At 43.2% G+C, this 14,644-nt stretch overlaps 1 protein-coding gene across 1 annotated transcript in view; it reads left to right on the top strand.

Moving 5' to 3' along the window:
* LOC138600386 (adhesion G protein-coupled receptor L3) overlaps positions 1-14,644 on the top strand; it is a 242,443-nt gene that overhangs the window by 14,221 nt on the left and 213,578 nt on the right. The window contains exon 2 of the mRNA XM_069671786.1: positions 11,873-11,956. The gene's annotated coding sequence lies outside the window, so the exon portion shown is untranslated. The remainder of the gene's footprint in view (positions 1-11,872; positions 11,957-14,644) is intronic.

Genomic DNA, 14,644 nt, shown 5'->3' with positions numbered 1-14,644 from the left:
TCTATCACTCAGGTTATTGGTGAGGTTAGCTAAAGATTGTGGTAATTGCCAATGATTCACTGTAATAGCTTATCATTTAGGGGTAAAGCAACTAAAACACTACCTACAGCAACTAATGCCTGGCCCACTCTAAAAGATTTTTCAAATCTTTACAGATGTTGAAAATGTGAGCGACCCCGCACATGACGATACATAATCATAGATTTAACACTGTTGTTCCTAAAGGTTGTGGAGAGCAACGATTACGCCAAAACAGCACACTAACAGATCCATTCACCAACAACCAGAGTCCCGACTCTCACAACTGGAAATCCAAACCAAGTCCAAGACTCAAACTAGAGTACTCGAGTAAACAAACATGGCAGACGACGGGTAGGAAGAATTGGCGATGATAGTTTTTGGAGTTTTTACTGAAAATTCAGAGAGAAAAAAGAACAAACTGTGGATGAAGTGGTGGAGACGGCGTGAACATGGGCTGCACTTTACCTTATGCTTCTCGTTTGCTTTTGTCGCCATGGCGGCTCCCCATTGGCTGTTGTTTGTTTACACGTGACAATCCACAGAGCGTGTGCTCGGCTGTGATCGGGGTTCCCCCCCCACACAACAGGATAACAGTTTGTAGATATTGAACATGTTTAATATCTACGATTTGAAATCGATGTGGCCACGATGGCTTTCCGAGCAGATCGCCACACTCCGCCAGACCTCACACCACCAGAACATCTGGCAAGATAATCTTTAGAACCATCAAAAAATCTTTGCCTACGATTGTCTGAAGGGGGGAATCGGGCTCAATTCCACCCTTCAGACAATCGTATCTTGTAGTTTGTACCCCGCTTAACAAGTTATACCTCATCGGTTGCATGTCTGTGGTTGACTTCAGTTTTCTTAGGACACTGAGCTGAACTGGACAGTAGTAGCGCTGACTCTGCTTGTTGTTCTTCTAACATGCCCAATTAGACAGTACCAATTGGATAGTGTTGAGAGTATGCTGAGTGCTTCAGAGATAGAGGTTTCCATTAGTAAGCAGCGCCCCTTTCAATTAAGAATTGAGCGTTGGTAACCATAGCACATTATGGTTTCCTCTACTACCCCTTGTGTCACCTCACCTCTTTTTTCTAGCATAGCAGTCCCATCCCTGCTCAGATGAAGATTTGGCATTTCTGGTGACACTTAGAGATGGGATTTAGGGGGCTTTAGGGGTGCTTTCAGAGTGCAGCATAAAGGTTACCTATACCTTGCTTGCTACCTTGAGCATCCAAGCATTTAATTCCCGTCTTTTTCTCCGCAGCCTTGTAATTATAAGCATAAGCACACCTTTTCCCCCCTCACATGTGGCCATGCATTAGCACGGCTAGCGACTGTTTCCTTTCACATCCATTCCGCTCACTCACATTTGCTCGTTGCAGTTGACCTGATGAGAACATTGCCCCTTATCTCTCGCTTGTGCCCAAGAAGAATTGAACACGTTTTCCTCAGTCCACATTAAAGCAGTCAATTGCCACATGCTATCACATCAGGCACTAGCATGGAATAATGCAGCGCAGGCTTTCAGTGATAGAGAGATGCCTATCATTCTTTAGCTGAGCTTTTACTCTCCTCAGGGCTACGTGTTTAATATGACTCTACAAATGTGATTTAGTGGGCAGATAGCCTTGGGACTCGGGGGTTGCTGCTGCAGACACCTCTGGTCTGTGTTATGTGGCTACAACTCATGTAGGTTAAGGTTATCTTGCTGATGCTGGGTATGTTTTGGAAGTGGGTATAGCGGAGGGATTCTAACAGAAAAGGCATGTTCGGGGTTGGGGTTATTGAACCACAAAGACTTCTTGTTTCACCATCAAGGGCAACAACAGGCGTAATATTATAATTCTGGATTATGTCAAAATTTTCAGCAGCTTCTTTCCTCCGTGGTAATTCACTGAATACACCTTTACACAAACGTGTCGTTCCTGCATTTGTCCTTAAAGCATTCTCTCAGAAAGCATCAAATTCATATCTTTTCCTTCAACTCCCATCCCACCCCGTCTATATTCATCCTCGATTCAATTACTTTTTTGTTTCAGCAGAGACTCGTTCCATACGTTATTGCTCTCCGACGCGTGTTGCTGCCCCACAAATTTATGTCTGAGCTGAAGGATGGCTGTCCAATTTTCTGCATGGATAGCGGCGCTGGTGGCATTGTGTGTGTTTTAAAAGCTTGCAGATATGCATTAAGGTAGTACGGATGTCACAGCCATGTAATTCTTCCAGACATTGGCCATTTCTGTCACTTCCTGCCATTAGCTTGTGTATCGCGGTGATTTGTCATGTGGGTTCTTTCAGTCTAGGTGATACTGAGAGTGTATGCATTGAAAACGCAAATGTGCAGCTGTTAAATTTTTCAAACTGTCCCTCCAGCTGGTTGCCAATATTATAACTATTTCACACTTTTACCACTTCACTCATTTTTGTTAATGGGTTATGAATACTAAATTGGAAATAAGTCATCCTGTTACATTTGTTGTTGGAATTTTTAAAATTTTTCAGAATAACTGATGGCTGAAATTACTTTTCAGTGTTGTTTTGATGAGGACAGATGTATTTTTTTCTCTTTTTAATGATTATATAGTCGGGTTGTCACTTATCAATCGAAATTCCATATATATCGTTCAAACCTGGTGGCATATTAATAATTCGAACTACAATAATCTGATCGAATTCAAAGTTGAGGCACAGCCGATAACACTTGCCCACGAACTATTTAGTAATCTGCTTTCCAGAGTCCCAGAATGCTTCATGTTTAAAGTAGTGCGACTTGTATTCCAACAGAACAGCCTGCTACAAACCAATGGAAGAAACGAACGCGCCTCAGCGCCCCGACCGTAGTCAGAAAGCACAGGGGAGACTTATTGTTGTTCTGCTCCAGGGCCGACGCTGTAGCTAGCTTCGGGGCTAACGCCCGTCACTTCGATACACGGGAGTACGGCTTGAGTCTTGAGGAATCGTACGCTTTATTGTGCAGCTAGCGATCACTCTTTTCTCTGCTCTTCTGCTACTCTGATCCCCGATACTTTAGGTAGCCATCCTCTCTCACTCGCTCTACCACCCGACTCTCGCGCTCCTCCCAAAACAGCGCTGCGCTTCTTGTGAAGACCGTGACAGCCCTATTATTTGGTGTAGAACCAATTCAGCTGGCGGCCATTGGACTAAAATCGCCCCTTTCCGATCCCAATCTGGCCCTTTAATTAAAGGGCACAAAAATACTTACTGCACTATATACTATACTATCCATATATACAATATACTATGTACTATACTTCCAAGTGTTTCCACTATTTTTCTATAAGTCGCTGCTATTCTCGACTGCTCACCCATGAAGTCCTATAGCTCTACATTAAGCCCAATTTTAAGCCTCAATAGTCAAACCCCAGAAGGAACTGTATGGACAACCTAAATCCGTCACATACCAATCGACAGCTCCCCGGCATGGGGTCACACAGCCCATTACTGTGTTGATGCAGTTACAGTTATGTCTTTCTTTGTAGTCACCGTGAAAGGTTGACATGCCCCCAAATGACCGCCCCCGCCTCCACACAGGGGTCCTGCGATATCTCGGTTGTCTCCTTCCAGGCCTGAATGGGCACATTGTGCTGCCGCCCGCTGCTGCTCTGCAGACCACTGAGGTCCTCCACACACACCTGTCAAGCCATGTCCTTGGCGCCTTGGGGTGCTGAGACACTCCAGAGCCCCCCTGCTGCACACATGCTTATTGAACCCTTGCACAGCCATACAAACACGCATACACACACCTTAAAGCATATATGAACAAATAAACATGCGGTTACGCTGACCTGTGTGAAGACACAGACGTGTACACACACAGTCACACACAATTGAATTTCACATAAACACAGAGCGTGCATACATACTCCTCCACACACACACACACTGAACGACTTGTCTTTATTGGAAACACACCTCACTCCCTTCGACTTCGCTAAGGTTATATTGAGTGTGCAGGTCGCCGTCAGAATTCAGAAAGGGTCAAGTTCCATATTTGTCAGGGTGGGGAGGGCAAGGGCACAGAGGGCTGGTTGAGGCTCACATGGAAACAGGATTCAGAAGTAAACTACTTGTAACTCGATCCGCTGCTTCAATCAGTTGCAGGTTTTCTGTTTTTCACTTTGGAGGGGAACTGCTTTGGGACACGGTGTCCTTTCCTTTTAAAGAGCAGATGCGTGTGGTTTAGATTAGTGCTGGAATGATTAAAGAAAATCAATCTGAAACCATTTTTATAATCGATTTAGAGCTCATTAAATTAGCAGTTATTTATAATTCACTTGACAGAATCTAAATGGCAACAATTTTGACCATTGATCTATTTTAAAGAACAAATGCCAAAAAAGGTCTCGTGAGGGCTTCTTCAATGTGTTATTTTGTGCTGTATTTTAATTATTATGTGACCATAAATGGAATATGTTAAAGTTTAGACCAGGGATGTACCGATCGATCGGACGTCGATCAAAATCGGCCGATTTGGGGTCTAATTAGGGGATCGTGATCGGCCGATCACCTTTTAAAGTGCAGATTACTCCAGCCGATTGCGTGACATAAAATTATTAGGCACTTTCGCACACCACACCAAGCGCATCAATGATTTTTTTTGCGCAGTGACAGCGAACGCAACACGCGCTAATCAGGAGAGGTTGCTGGAGAGGCTATTGTCATTTAGTTTTGCGTCTTTGCCTCGGACTGAAAACGTCTCATGTTCCGAGGGCGAACCCGCGCTCTGTTGGAATTACCAGCGCCGCTTCAGCTTCAAGTTTATAAGTGGGGCAACGTTTATCCCAGGGAAGTGATGAGAAGTTAGCAAGATGCACTCAATGGATGCAAGCAGTCGCTTTACGAGAAGGAAATCCCGCAGCATGCGCGCCTTGTGCAGCGTCAGCGCTCTGTGACCCGCAGTGATCACAGACACAGACGCGTTCCAAAGACAGCAGTCTGTTTAACACACTATAAAAAATAAATAGTTAATATCCACACTCTCAACCAATACTGGATCGCACTCAGTTTACCCTCTGTGTGTTTTGATTTTTGGCTGACAGCTGGGTTCAACCTTACACATGGGTCTGTATGTGCCTGACTGACAGCCGTAGAGAGAGAGAGTTGCGACATCGCAATGGCGGATCATGGAGCATATCGGACCTCCACTGACGCAACTCTCTGTCTATACGACTCTGGATACTTTGCTTGGGGAGTAGGCGGGGCTGCTTGTCCGCTGCTTGGTGCATCCCAACGAATTACAAATGAATCTTTGGCCTCTGTGATTCTAAGTTTGGACATTTTGTAAACTAACAGCAGCTCAATTAATCAGAAAATACCAGATTACATTATCTGCATCCCTGGTTTATGTTAATTAGAATGCAAAAGCCATTATTTTTAGTAGCATGGCGCATTTCAAGAGCACTATATAATTCACGACCCATTGAAGGTAATCCTCTTTTTTGATGTCTTGCAGCACTCATCTCATCTCAAGCACATCCTCCTTGTCTCTCTGAGCGCCTCTCTCCACGGCCTTGGCCGGCAACCCTCCACAGAACAAACGTCCAACCGTTAACCATCACAGAAAAATGCTAAACGGCTGATTGTACATGCACACGACGTGCACCCTCGTGAAGGACCTATGGTGTCAAGTCCCACAAGTGTCACCCTTACAATTTTCCTCTCTATTGACTTTTATGTTCTCCTGCAAGGTTGGTCATCGTGGTGGGAATATGTATGTATTCCAAATAAAGACAAGCGTGATTATCATAATGATATTCTCCGGCTAAGGTAAACAGCTCGCCGGCCCCAGGAGAACGGGGGAAATTTCCATGTGAATGTATGGCATTTTGACGGCTTATTTGTGACAATACGTTTCATGCATTTAGTATCGGGCCTTGAGATGGGATTGCTCGGGAGATCATGTGATAATAAAAATCTTCTTTTGGCTTAAGAAGCAATCTAGTGCTGAGGACAACAAAAAGGCAGTATTTCCATAAATATTCAAACACACGAGCCTGTATACACCCACGAATAGAACCTTAAGATGGCGGCCTTTCTTCCTTTTCTTTTCATCACACCAACAAGAGCACACGCATGCATTCACTACATAGAAACCCCTTATATCCTTAGGTTCAGCCCTTTCTAATTAAAGCCAATTAGAGGCCGTGTATAAGGAAGTCTGCGGGGGAAGGACCGCTGCGTGCCTCATCACCTCCTCTCATTGGTTTGCCACAGTGTGAGAGAGAAATAGGGACTGATGGGAAAATCTTGAAGATAATCGTAGAAGGAGGAGAAAGTGCACACTGAGAAAGTGAAGAGGCATTTAAGTGTACATAATCTTCCTGCAGTTGCCAACAACCTCAGTCAATTGTTATCAGCTTGCCTGAATTTAATGTGACCCTTGGGGGTAGCGATGCTGCCCATGCATGATAAATGCTGCCCATTGACTTCAGTTGGTAAGCTCCTGAATGAGCAATAGGTGTCTGGCTATGATTACTTAACTGATAATAGCAATGCAATATTTTAAATTTGCATTTCATGAACTAAGAGGCCCTTTTCTGTTCCCTTTTTTTATAGTTTTTAAACTCCTAATATATGCAGCCTTTGCAGCCTAATATATGCGAGAGGTGTTCTAGCTACATTAGGTGAAAGTCATCACGGTGTGTTCCACCAGAAGTGCACTTTACCTGAGGGTGCAAACTAAATCTTTATGAAGCCTGGTTATTTCTGTCGCTGAGAGCAGCTCATTTGAAAGTCTGCATTGAAACAGCTGCAAGTAGTTGAATAAGCACTACCGGCGCATGCTGCACACTCCACTCTCCACACAGGAGTATGTAGGTTACTCAAGGCTGACTCGCCTTGTAAAAGATGCCTTCATTTCAATACCTTTTTTTGTTCATTAGCCATATCTCCTTCGCCTTCGGCCCGAGGACGCACAGGCCGGCTTGTCAGTTACCGTGTCACAACCGCAGGGCCGTTTAATTTAGAGCCCTGCTCCGCCGATTAGGGCTTTTGTTGTGAGCGGCCGTGACTACTGTAACGCGGGTGTTTGGGTCAGCGATGGGCACAATAGCTTCGTTACTCTCGCTGACTTCCTCACTATTGCCGCTCCCTCTCTCTCCCTCTCTCTCTCCCTCTCAGCACATTTTCCACTTGGCTGATAAAATAAGCCACTCTTTGATGAGCTTTCGGCGGGCCACGGTGCCGTGCCTCAGTAAATGCTTTTATAGAGACACACCACAGGCTGTCGACTTGGATCAGTCATACAGCGGCTGCATGCGTCCACTGCTTTTCTCATATGTGCTTTTGTCTCCTAATAGCAGGGTATTTTGGACACACAATGAAAAGCCGGTGCCGCTAATACGTTTCAAGGACGCACTAAAACTACAGTATGCAATATTTTGCCTTGAGACATGTAGAGTTTTGTAAATCCTGCTCCGATTCTCTTCAGTTGCTCTAATTCATGCCCCTGTACAATTCATCATGATTAGTTGTCTACCTTTGAAACAGCATGAAGCCCGAGGCTGAGGCAACCAACAGCTGCACAACCAGTGCAGGCTGTAGAGCAGCAGACGGCGAGTGCATCCAATCCAAAAAATTAATATTCATTATGCTTTTGGACTTGTTTGCATCCAATTTAGCTTTGTGGTTCTGTTTTGTACCATTTTAATACTCTTTTGTTACCATTTATCATCCTTTTAATTTAAAAAGCAGCAACATTAAGCTTTTAATTTGAACGATTAAGAAAAGGTCGACTTCCTCTTTCTCATAGTCACTCTTCAGTAGTGCTTTGTGGCCCTGATACTTGCTGGAAAACCCTGACTGTGTTGTAAGCTTTTGTTCAGGTGTGTAATTGGTTCTCCAGATTAAACACAAAGTACTCGCATTCAAGTGTTTAACATATTTATTTAAATTTATACATGAATATAACCGTGCAACAATGGCCAGCTTTGGTATCTTTGATGAACATTCAAACATCAGAAACAGGGATTTTGTACGGTAGTTGAAACAGGAAGGTCAACACGTTTATTTGTGCGCTTTGAAGGAAATGTGAATCAGCTTAGGATTGTTACAACACGGCAGATTCTTGTAAAGCCATGATAGATTTTTCCTGTTTCGCCCTGTTTTAATGCGTTCTTTGGTTTTGTTCAAGCAAACACATTAAAGGAAGATGAAACTCTACATCTCTCGTGGCAGGAAATCATTGTTACACCCGACATTACAGTTAGGCGTGCTGGGAAACACGGTCCGTTGCACTTGTGAGCACAGTCAACAGTGATGTCCAGCACACTGTACCACAATGAATCACATCTGGGGTGTGAAATCAAATTTCGGTGCAAGTTCATGGCAGTGAAAGCGGGCTAGTCAGACTGTGTTTCATCACTTTGTAATTTACTAAACACTCCTTCCACCATGGGAACTGGAAAACAGACTACAGTAGATAATGTGATTAAGAAAAAGGCCAAAGGCGCCATTTCTTGGGATCATTTCGCGTGTGTATTAATGCCATTTAGTTCCCAAATGCAGTCCCTCTTCTTGGGTTTGTGCGCTTCTAGCTGCAGTGGGGAATCGTTCACTTTCAGATATCGAGTGATCCTGGCTGACTCACTTGGCAGTCTAACAAAACTCTTTCACATTACTTTCTGCTTTCTGTAACACTGACAGACTGCATATCCTTAGAAGTCAGTGAAAAGTTAATAACGTCATGTAAAACCCAAATCCCACTGTCATTTCCGTCTCATAATGATATCCCGGCAAGCCTTTCTTTAACAAGAATAACACTTTTTTGCATCTTTTTAAATGGCCTTCACAAGGATGTTCGGTTAAAATATCTGTATGCAGAGGTGACAAAATGATATAATTTAGTTCTTCCTGTTCATAACAAAGCAGAGCTGCAATTGAACAATAAGAAATTAAGTAGCTAGCAGGTGGCTAGGTAGGTAGCTAGGCAGGTGACTCAGCAGTTTTCAAAAATAACAATTTACCGACAGCAGGTGAACAGTTGTTGGAAACTTTACTTCACCCATTAACCAGAAGAATTTTTTTTTAAATTTGATTTATAGCCATGAAGCAGTTCCCCTGTCAGTCTGCTTTGCTGATGTTAACATGAGCTTGCGTTAATGTTAGCTTGTGTTAACATGAGCTTGCGTTAAAGTAACTCATGTTTCTGTTGGTTTCCTTTAACATTAGCCTACGTGAACGTTAGCTTCATTTTAAATGGCCTTCAAAAGGATGTCCAGTTAAAATGTTTGTATGCAGAGGTAGCAAAACACTATACTTTCTTTTTTCCTGTTCATGAAAAAAACAATAGAGTTGCAATATAACATTTAGAGATCAAGTAGCTAGCAGGTCAGTGCGCAGTTGGCTAGGTGGTTTTAAGAATAACATGAAATAAAAGTTGTTGTAAAACTAACCCTTTAATTAGAATTGTTTCAAACTGAACTTTTTAAATAAATATCATCAGCCATGAAGCAGTTCCCGTCAGTCTGCGTTGCTAATAGCTTGCGTTAACATGGCCTTTTGTTAATGTTAGCTTATGTTAATGTAAACGTATATTTATGTTGGCTCCCTTTTACTTTAGCTTAACTGAACATTAGCTTTCACAAACATTAGCTTAAATTAATGTTAGCTTACAATTACGTTAGCTTACGTTAGAAAAGCTTAAGCAGCTATTATGTCAGCCGTTTGTTATTATTTCCAAAAGTAGCCAGTCATGCAACACCACTTTTTAATGAATTATATTTGAGTATTTTTGAGTAATGCTTAACACTCATCACCCTAATCTGTTAAATGTGAGCTTAACTGTTTCTTATGTCTAAAACTAGACACTTTAAACATTTCTCTAAATGTCTGTATACAAAGAATATTATGCAATATCCTGTTATTGTTTTATCTGATTTCATTCACACCAACTACAGCCGGCTTTTATTTATACAAGTCACAAAGATGGGCCCCTTTACTGAACAAGTAAAGCAGTAAGCAGCTATCTCACACGGTGTCACGTTGGGTCATCCATGCTTAGTACAAAAGTAAAATATCATATCTTTGGAATGAGCATCCTTGTAGTAATGGTACAAGATTGCCCTGAGTGCCTGGGACTGCCTGGTGTACATTTCTCTGCTCCAAAACCCTTTGAAGAAATGTTTGAAGCTTCAGTTCTCAACTAGTGCCAGTACTTTAACACAGATGATTATAAGAGAGCAGGTTAGAATTGGACTCTGACAGTGAGAGTTACGGTGAATGTGTGTTTATAAAAGGGTTTAATATGTATAATTAGCGTTTGTACATTTACTGTAATTCATGTAAATTAGCTTTGGATCCAGTGTTAGACTCCCTGGTGTTTTTATTCTCTGTGAACTCCGTCTCTCCTTTTGTGCAACAGTTTGCATTGTTCTAATATAGTGCAATTGTATTCCTCTCAAAACTCTTCCAGGCTTGCTAAATGACTGGCAGATGCTCTGTTGACCAAACTAGCATCGGCGCTTCAGCCGAACTGATCTACGGCATCTGATTTCTCCGCCAAAGTCTCAAATTTGATCAAACATAATGAACGGCAGATTTGATGCGCCACGTCCCCGGCACTTGTTCGGAGGCCAGGATTGGTCGGCCGTTGTGCCCAGATGATATTTGGAAGTTTGGCAATATAATTGAGTTTTTTCTGTTGTTGCATCTCTGCGCAAAAAAAGTGGAACAATTTCACCCGGATTATTTCTGATCTGTGACACACTTGCAGAAATTCAGACTTGATAACAACTGAAGGTGTTTGTTTGTCTCTGCTTTGTGTATGACTTATTATAGAGATGGAAGGTACTTTAAAGCATATGCCGCTGCTATAAAAAGATATGTGGATATGTGACATACAATCCAAATAGGTCGGATTAATTCTGTCAAATCCAATATCTGCCTAATTTGCATAGTAAACGCATTCCTCCTGATTAGTCCTTTTTTACTTTGGCTTATTATTCAAGTCCCTAACCTAAGGCTATCGATGCCTCAATTATAAAAGCTTTGCTTCTCATCTCTTCTTTTATGATTGCAGGTGAGATTTAATTAAAAGGCATGTAAGGATAGTTTGCATCACAATAATGAAAGGGAGTAAGGTGACATGTTTTTCAGAAACCTCCTTTTCTGTTTTGCTGAATACAATTTAAATTTAGTCTGGTGTTCATTCAGCTCATCATTTCAGACATAATTACACGCAACCGCTGGACACTGGAATCAGCCCGGCGAAGGTTTATGTTAAATGACGAGTAAAAAGAAATGTAATGAAAGAGAAAAGGAGGCACAAGATGGATCGCCACAAAGGCGAAGAGGCCGAGCAGGGGAGCAAAATGTGTGCGAAGGGAAACGAGACTGCGCGAAAGGTGACTGGGGGAGGCAGTCATCAAAATGCTAATGTTGCATGGGATATTTACTGCAGAGTGTTAATGCAGTTTAAAACAGGCTCTTTGTCCTGCAGCCCATCACCGAGCCCCAGTTGGGCCCTAATAAATCAGCCATTAAAAGCTGATGTGACCTGAATAGCACTTCATACAGCGGCGAGCGGGCTCTAACTCCCGTGTGGGAACTGGACAACAACTGAAAAATTTATGAAGATGCCACTTAATGATGGACGACCCAGAAGTGACCGAAATATAACGTTTTTCTGGGAACATTTCTGGCATTGAAAAGTCATTATTTTCAGTGAGATTTGAATCCAGGCCTGCTAAACGGTGTCTTAAACTCATCTTTGGCAAACATGGAAACTTCCTCCTGCTGGACTTTTTAATTACGTCCCCTGTCACAAACAAGTGTTTCCACTCCTTTTCTTTCCTCTAACCTGTTTCCTCTCTCTGTTTCCTCACAGGACATAACATGGTTTTATTATCTGGAATGTGATATGCTGGACTTGTGAGGGGAACACTCAAGAATCGAATCGTCTTACATCAAGGTATTGTGCTATTTTCTTACCATTCGTGCCAGAAAGCGAGCGGAAAAAACTCAAAATGTGTCATTCCATGTCATAAAATAGATCCCAGATTACGCACACAAGCAGTTTTTCCTGTAATGAAGAGATTCATGTGGGCCAATCGGGCTTGTTCTTTGTGTGCAGTAGGATGTTTATGAAAATGACTCATGATAGGTACTCATCTTCATATGCAAATCTGTGGGACATCACCAGTAAGCCTTTAATTTCTGCCGCCAGCAACAAGGAGGCCTTTTTTTCCTTTTGGGTCGGTAACCATACGTATCTACCGAGCGTGTTTGGATTTCATTCCCTGATGCAAATGATGTTTTCGGTGTAATCATGCAAAAGCGCAGCTGGCTTCCATTTCTCTCCGCCTCGAGTCTCCTGCTCCTCGCACACCCCCACCCGCCTCCACCCCTTAACCACCAAAACCTTCACGCGCCGAGCTCTTCCTCCTCCTCTCCCTGTCTGTTTGTCATTGTTGTCGTCTGCAACCCCGTGTTTGCTCCCCGCGTCTCCTACTTATCTCCTTTCCCTTTCCTCGCTCACTTGTCATGCCAGCTAAAGCCCTCCCCTTCCCTGCCTGTTCGATACACACGCATCCCTCCACCTCCACCAACCCTCTCCATACTTAATGGAGCCACCAGCCTCGGTGCCTCCTGCGGTGAGCCTGGATTGAATTCAATTAGGGAGATTGTTTGCCCTCCAGAGTTTACTGGTGGGCTCTGTGGATGATAGGTTTGCCTGCCGACGCCGCCCCACCTCCTCCTCCTCCTCCTTTCCCTCACACAAACACCTACACACACACAAACATCCCCTGCTACATCCATCTAACCCGTTTCTCTCTCAACTCAATCCAGCCCCTCCTTTTCTGTTGTCCTAACCACTTCCTTGCGGCGGTGTATATTTTCTTTTTGCGTACATTGTTTACATTGCTTTTCAAGCCCCTGTCGATGTTCTTATGTTATTTCACAGCCTCGTATTCACAAGATCAAGGCATAAAAACTTGCCACCGTCGGCGAATGTGTCATTTCACCTTTTCGATAAGGCCTCGGGGGCTCATATCACGGGAGATTTGATGGGATGGGAGATTTCAGAGGAGAATAATTGAGAGCTACATTCAGGCTCAATCCCAGCATCCACCCACACGCATGCATCCCAGGATAATCCCATTTTTAGATTTAATTTGCCACTTCGCTAGCATATCCGTCTCCGGCACAAAAGAAAGGACAGTAAATGTTGCTGACATAGGAGGAATGGTCACATTAGACGCAAGGTGAAAATAGAATAGCGCTGTCATTTGAATAACATTGAGAGCAGCGGTAGGGCGGGAGTCGTGCGTGCCGCTGGCTTAAGCTCTTTCAGATATGAGGCGTGAATCTGGTACACACATTACGGCCTTGGTCTCCATTGTGTGTCATTTCAACGACTCGTCCCCGCAACCCGCTGCTTTGCTGCGGATGTCACGCTGTGTGACGTCGTACCGGTGCTTCTCAGGAGTCAGATACTGTATTAGGGCTGAAAGATGTCAAATGAATTAAAAGCTACGGATCGCCTTGATGATAAATGTCCTAACGCACCCCGACGTGGAATCTCAACCTTCATTTGATGCACCTTCTTTTGCCTAATTTGTGGTCACTTTGGATTACGTCTGATCTACCTCAGGCAGGTTTTTTTTCCACAAAGAAGTCAAAAATCGGCTTCATATGTAAACAGCTCAGGCAATCGACTCCTACTCTTGAATCGATCAGCTGCTACCAAAAACAAATGTAGATTTTGTTATGAGGAAAACAAGACCAGATGCATTTTGTCTGTAGACTAATGCCACTCAACTTTATCTTAAACTTACGACTTTAAATATTTTGTTTGGTTGTCTGGAAGAAAATTGTCCCCAGATAACAAAAAGAATTCTTCCGCATGCAATCTGATTCTAAGTAAGGGATAATACATACATAGTGAGCAGGTTATTACCCCTACGCGAAATTAGTCCGTTGAGTGCACAGTGAGAGCTGCGTCCATGGCAACGGTTAACTCTGTAGCCTTCTTAACGCCAGTCATGTTTTAAGACTAAAATACGTTTAATTACCTTGTAAAAATCCTCCCAAGGCATCTCCTCCTTCTCCCTCATTAAAAATTAAAAAATCTGCATAGGCCCCGCCCTCTATGCAAATTCCCAACCGCCCCTTCCGTCGCGAAAACAAAGCACGTCTCTGCCATCGTTTAGTGGCAACTTGAAGAAACTTAGCGAGCTTGAAATGTAGTAATTAGTAGTCGTAACGTTGACATTAGTAGTCAGTAGTGAGTTTGCAAAATTTACGATGGTGGTTACAGCTGGCTCGCGCATCGCAGAATTGGTTGCCATAGGTTACACATAATGATATACATAGCGTAAATCCGTCCACTACGGGGATTGGCTCCTTAGGTTTGTGACGTCTCAAACCTGCCAGTCTGAAAACGTGTTGTTCAGCCTGTCCTTGGTATACTGCAGTTTAAAAGCAACAGGCCCAGCCATGGAGATGACTGCTCATGTTGTCCCTGTTGTGTCTTGTAGCACATGAAAAACACCACATGGAGATGTTTACAAAGTTAAACACTGGACTTGCACTGGAGGGGGTCTTTAAAATGAGCTAACTGAGCTAATAGTACTCACATTAGATGTAGCCGACAGTT

The sequence above is a fragment of the Semicossyphus pulcher genome, unplaced genomic scaffold, assembly GCF_022749685.1.
Source record: "Semicossyphus pulcher isolate SPU_LCO1_2020_fin unplaced genomic scaffold, fSemPul1.0.p SCAF_21, whole genome shotgun sequence".
Lineage (NCBI taxonomy): Eukaryota > Metazoa > Chordata > Actinopteri > Labriformes > Labridae > Semicossyphus > Semicossyphus pulcher.
The sequence above is the reverse complement of the archived record's forward strand: the minus strand, read 5'-3'. Positions and strand labels throughout refer to the sequence as shown.